Genomic DNA, 6,410 nt, shown 5'->3' on the forward strand with positions numbered 1-6,410 from the left:
ATATTTTTGTGCCATATTTCAATAGTAATTCTACTGTATATTTTGCGAATCGCTTTTGTTTGATTCTATATTTCTATTTTGTGCCTATCGACACTATTGTTGATTTATGTCAGCTCTCAAAAATAATTGGTAACCTGGCTATCGATATAATCAATCGAAAATTGTTCACTTGGAACATTGCGTGTTTAAATATTTTAATGTGTGTGTAAATTTTTTCATTTGGAAACACTACAAAATACTGCACTATACTTAACTTATATATACTACTTATACATATATATATACTTTGAAAAATATTCTTAATAATTCAATAAAAAATACTTATTAAGTAGATGATTATTATTATCGAAATTCTGAAGAAACAAATTTCGATATTGTTAAATGCCTGAGAGTATAAAATAATGCATGATCGTTACGCGGAGTGTGAATATTTTATTCACAATGGCGCTTTAGAGCATCAAACACAATGCGGGTGTACGTCGATTGATCATTCTGTGATTCAACCATCGACGAAATATTCGGTTTCGATGCGTTATTGATAGAATATAGCATCAAAAGCAACCAGGCCTGTGCATCGATCTAAATTACAAAATCGACTTTGCAGACAATCGATAGGTTTGTCGTTGCACTCGGACTATTGACGAGTGATCACATACGCTCGTCCTAATATCAGATTTAACGTCGACATGGGGGAAGACAAACAGCCCTCGTATTGGATGATGAAACGCGGGACGCGACAAACATATGGCTCCGAAATACCGCTGTAATAACGGGATGTAAATTTACCGGGATAGACGAACGCGGTGTACCGCATTGCATCATGAAAATTCCGTATAGTTCGTTTTGAATGCGTTTTTAAACTAGATGTTCGCATATGCTGCGAAATATTTTACTCCCCGATCCATAAATTGTGGAAATTATGAATAAAAATCGAGTGAAAAAGCATCAACAGTTTACTGGAAGCGTTTTAAATTATATATTATATTTTTATGTGTTGATAAATGAGATTATTTTACATCTAATTGTATGTTTTATATATATAAATAGATAGTTTTACATATTGTTTTACAATAGACTTATAAATAATTCTTTGCAATATTGCTTTATTATCGATATTTATGCCAATATTTTGTTTGACGAGATATTAACTGGAATTTAAAAGCTCTCTACCTATTTATATCCATATACCTTTTGATTATAAATTAATTGTATCTATTATGTAAAAAATCAGCTACATTTTAATACATAAATATTAGCTTCAATATATATTGGGTATTTAAATTCAGGTAACTTTAAAACAGAATTTTGTAGACAGGTAGTTATATATTTGTGAAGCAAGATCGCCTCTGGTATTTAGTATTCAACGGGTGCTTGTCTGCTGTTACATGAATACATAAATCAGATATTTTTATATTAAAATTATATTTTTTACTTTGTGCAACAAACGCTTTGTCATGAAAATGTTAAAAAGAGAGAGAGGGAGGAAAATGATCATATACTAATTTGATAAAGCAGTTGCTTATTTTCGCTTTTCCCAAGCGGGATTTGCCGGATTTGCAAACTGGCATCACAACAATCATTAGTTAAGCGACAAAGTAGTTTATAACCCAACGAGCGTCGCACTAACGAACCGATAAACATATCACCGGCAGTTTCGCCCGCGTAACTAGACAGCATAAACGTGCAAATCCGAGCGCGACACAAGATGAGAACGAGAAATAGTTGCGTCGCGTCGCAATATTCCGCTACTATTACTGTTTCAGAACTACTATTAACAATCTGCTCTTATGAACATCGTGTACCTTTGTTTTTACGAGACGGCGAGTTTCATTCGCGTTTAATGCGCGACTTACGACATCCGACCTGTTATTTAATCCATCTTTCTTACAGAGGATTGCAATGACGTGATCGCGATTCAATGAAACGTAAATACGAAATACACATTTAATTAGATATTCTCTATATGTCATCTAGATACGGATTATGCGAATTACCATAAATTACACATGGTACATTACGCTTCTCTCTATTCATTGAGGAATTTGGAAAATTTATCTCCGAACTTACCCTTAAAATAGTTTCGATCCTGAAATAGTTTTGTAAATTCGAAATGCTATTGTTGCAACGCATTTTTATTTTATGAAAATGATCTTAATTATAGCAATAAAATTTTTTGAAGCCCACTAAGCAATGTTAAACGACTGTGATTATATATGATTTGATATTTGCATAATTACAAAGTAGACGTGACACGTTTTGAAAAAATAATGTGCATAATTTAACAACACGGTCGTAATTTGTACAAATGTGTATTTCAAAGTTGCACATTTTCTGCCTGATTTAACAATTGCGAGTGAAATTAGGTGAATTAAATAATGAAAAATTAATGTTGCGCCTGCAAGATACCTATGTATAAAATGAAAAAAAAAATTTCCCTAATAAAAAAGGAATTGCCTACTCTAGTCTCCCGCGTGACAAGCGAGTATACTAATTAAGACGTCCATTACGTTCCATTATTATATAGTCGTCATGTAGTGAGACGTTTCTCTACGAAATAAACATATACACGTATTATTTATATTAAAGTTAAAATTAAAATATATTTAGTTTATAAGTATAGATATATAGTATATTAATATTAGAAAGACATTTGTTTAAAATTCTGGTTTTTATTAACATTTTTTAAATTAAGATTAATTCGAAGAACATTAAATATTTTATATTTGTTTACATTGAACGTTAAAAAAATTTTTAATAAAATATTTTATAAAAATTGGAACATAGTGAAATTGGAATATCTTGACATATTGGAAGACTATAATAAGAGAAGAGTCAATTCAATAAGTCCTCGGTAGTATAGTGGTCAGTATCCCCGCCTGTCACGCGGGAGACCGGGGTTCGATTCCCCGCCGGGGAGGATTTTTTTTTTTTTTTAATACAAACACATTTTGCAATCAACAGATATCTTGTCCTTTTTTTTTTGTTAATTCTGTTCATGTTAATAAAAAAAGTTTATTCTTTTTACATAAACTTATATAGGAAAATACTTGGAAATAGAATGCAACTTTATATAATCCAATAACTAATATATTTTTCATTTCTCGTAATATCAACAAATACAATTAACAAATAAAATGTCGATATATAAAATTAACAAGATTGAAGTGAAGAATTAACAGGTGAAATTAGAAAGATTGGTATCGTAAAAGAAAAAGGGAGGGAGGTACTTGAACTGATATTTATTCTTCCGGTAATTTATATGCGTTATTTTGAAATTCGCCGGTCTGAATTCGATGCGTCCGCTTTGAAATTTAAACGCTTCGTGGCCTGGTCTCGCGGGACCGGTCAGGCCCGTATACAACTCAAAAACTGAATTTATTGACTGGCGGGACCGATAAATTGTTTCGAGGTCCATGGCAGGGTACAGTGGCGGATGTTATTGAGCTATTAAATCGTGATTACCCGCGTGTTATTGGGTGCGGCGACACGGAGACGGGACATTCTTCTTTGCTTCCATCCGGCTTTCCCTCTGTAACTACCCTCCCCCCCACCCCCCTTTTCACCCTTCCTCTCTTCACGACTACATCAGTCGCGTCCTGTCCTAAACATCGCGAGTACGAATGTGCGTCTCTTCTTTTATTTTTGTTCTTTCTTCCTTTTTTTCTTCTTTTCTTTTTTTCATCGACGGTGGTACTGACGGTGTACGAACCTGTTTCCTTTTTTTTACGAACTGCACCTGCATCGTCCACAGAGACGTCTCGAGACGAAATAAAGGTTGAAGGCGATCTGTGCGAAAAAGAGAGAGCCTGGAAATGTTGGGGTTTTTTGTACGCTTATCTGCCGCTGTGTTGAGATATACGCAATGTATAAGATTACTTGTCTTAATTAAGATAATTTACGTGATCTTTTTACTATTTTATATATATATTGTACATTTAAATTATCACAGAGTGGATCTCTTTATATACTTATATATATATATATATATATGTTTACAAATTTCACAATTAAATCCTTAGCAGTAAAAAGATTTAAATGTTTTGACACGAGTTTGAAGAAAGATTTTTAAAGCTAACTGGTAAAATGATATTCTCTCTCTCTCTCTCTCTCTCTCTCTCTCTCTCTCTCTCTCTCTCTGGTCCTATTTTATAAAAATGTAAAAAATTTTAAAGACAGTTAACAGAAAACTTGAAAAATTTACTTTAATGTGTACATTTGGTAAAATGTGCTTTATATTATTTATAACTGTCGAAATAGCAAAAGAGGAAGCCTCTTTCACGATGCTAGCGAATATTTGAAGGGAAAAAAATGAGAGGCTCCATGGCGAAATAGAAAATTCGTGCTCGGCGTGCGTGCCGACGATAGTTAACGGCCATAATTGCGGTCTACATATGCATGCTGGATGCGCCCGCTGCCGAGACTGACTGTTCCATATTCAACGGTTAAGTGTGATGTACGAGTTTTGAGTGTCGCGGCATATCAAATAGGTGTAATCGCACGTAGTGCATCCCTTGCTTTGTCCCCTTTCCGCACCTTTTACTCTTCCTTTCACGATGAATTTCACGCAATTAACTAAGCACGCACATTTCGATTGTATATTACTGATGCAGATCGATCTTATATGATAAATTATCTATCAGTTCTAATTCCATGTTGAGAAAAGATAGAAAATAGTAACTAGACGGTAAAAAACATTTGTGTTGAAACCGATCCTTGTTAAAATTGTTATGTCGAATTTTTAATATGTTTTAAATGTTAATTTAACGTGATTGTGTTATTTAATTATTTTGAGTTAAATTAATATTCAACTTGTCTTAAAGTTAAGTAAAATAACACAATTTATGAATAAGTGGACATACAACATATATAAACATAATTTATTTTAAAACTTGAATGTTAAAATGAATAAATGTATTTAACAAATATAAATGTTAAATTTACTGTAACGTGTTAATTTAACATGTTATAAATGTTTTATTAAAGAAACATGCTTTCATAATTTGCTTACAAATCGTGTCAGTTAATTGTGTTTTTGTTAATTTTTTACATAATGTATGTTACTTGCTAACATATTTATCTTTTGTTAAATTAACATAAAAATTTGAAAAGTCTGAACTATTTGGGACACGTAAAATGTGTAAAATTTAACGCAAATTGCGCAAAGGACTAATTTTTTTATATAATGTGACAATAAAAAAATTTTCACCAAAGAGAATAATTTCATTTTTAATATATCATAAATATTTTGCTTGAAAGAATACGCGATAAAACATACTGTTAATCATCGAAACGTCAACAAAATAAATCTTCCGCTTTCGTATACACCATGAATCTTCATAATCACCATTATCACATTGCGAACGTCGGCCTTCGTGTCGGCCGTGAATAATAATGAGTGTTGTTGCGGATCATCTGACGCGCATCTAATGACTCTCGTCAGTAATAGGCGCCGCAGGAGGCAGAAGGGACCGAAACATCGGGGAAAACATAATTGCACCCGTAAGAATTCCCTGTCGGGAGTGGAAAACGTCTCGACGAGACGTCGTCTCTAACTGGGAAGGCACCCGGTCGTGCTTATCCGTAATAAGCCGTAATCGAGTATAAATTTAAGGTCACATGATAGACGACGTTTTTTGAAATACGCCTCTGTTGCACGCAAGTACGCTGTGAAATCAGTCGGTGGACGTTGCCATGCTTTTTTGAGAGCCTCAGGTTGTGAGAGGACACATCGTAAATTCGCCTTAATTACAGTCACTTCCAGCGATAACATGGCTCGACAAGCCTCGTATCGAATGTAATTTCGTTATTACTTATCATACTATTCAACTGATGTGAGTTTTTTAGTTATCAAGAAATGTGATAACATTTTTTGCTTAATAATTCGTGTCGAATGTAATTGTGTTCTCATTTATGATACCGTTCAGCTGATGTGAATTATTTAGCTGTCAAGAAATGTAATAACATTTTTTTGTTAAATACTTCTTGTTTATGTTGCACTCACAAGAAACCTTGACATAATAGCCCGTCAATTGTAGATACACAATTATTTTTATTTCTATATGTAGCTGGTATCAATTATTGAACGAACGATATTTAACTTTTAAATATATTTATATTTAATATTGATAAGCAGCGATAAAAGGTAATCAATATATGCATAAAGTATAGTACAATTTATTCTCAATATATGCGCTATTTCTGTATAAATAAATATAAATTAGATGCTAAAATTGAATGATTTTGTTTCGGACGAATTTATTTTCATATAATAAAGTATGTAGATTAAAAAAAAAGTATCATAAATGAATTTAACAAATATAGAAATTATTATACGCGATTAATGCTTGTGATCTATCTCTATATAATAATTTCTATTTACTATAATTCTAAAAAAAAACGCGCCATTATAA

At 32.5% G+C, this 6,410-nt stretch overlaps 1 protein-coding gene and 1 non-coding gene across 2 annotated transcripts in view; both read left to right on the top strand.

The window, feature by feature from the left end:
* The window catches only part of LOC108753888 (mannosyl-oligosaccharide 1,2-alpha-mannosidase IA), a 619,733-nt gene that overhangs the window by 130,363 nt on the left and 482,960 nt on the right, over positions 1–6,410 (top strand). The window lies entirely within an intron of this gene.
* Positions 2,846–2,917, top strand: Trnad-guc. Its single transcript has one exon. It is a non-coding gene; the product is annotated as a tRNA-Asp (tRNA).

Source organism: Trachymyrmex septentrionalis, unplaced genomic scaffold, assembly GCF_001594115.1.
Source record: "Trachymyrmex septentrionalis isolate Tsep2-gDNA-1 unplaced genomic scaffold, Tsep1.0 scaffold73, whole genome shotgun sequence".
Classification (NCBI taxonomy): Eukaryota; Metazoa; Arthropoda; class Insecta; order Hymenoptera; family Formicidae; genus Trachymyrmex; species Trachymyrmex septentrionalis.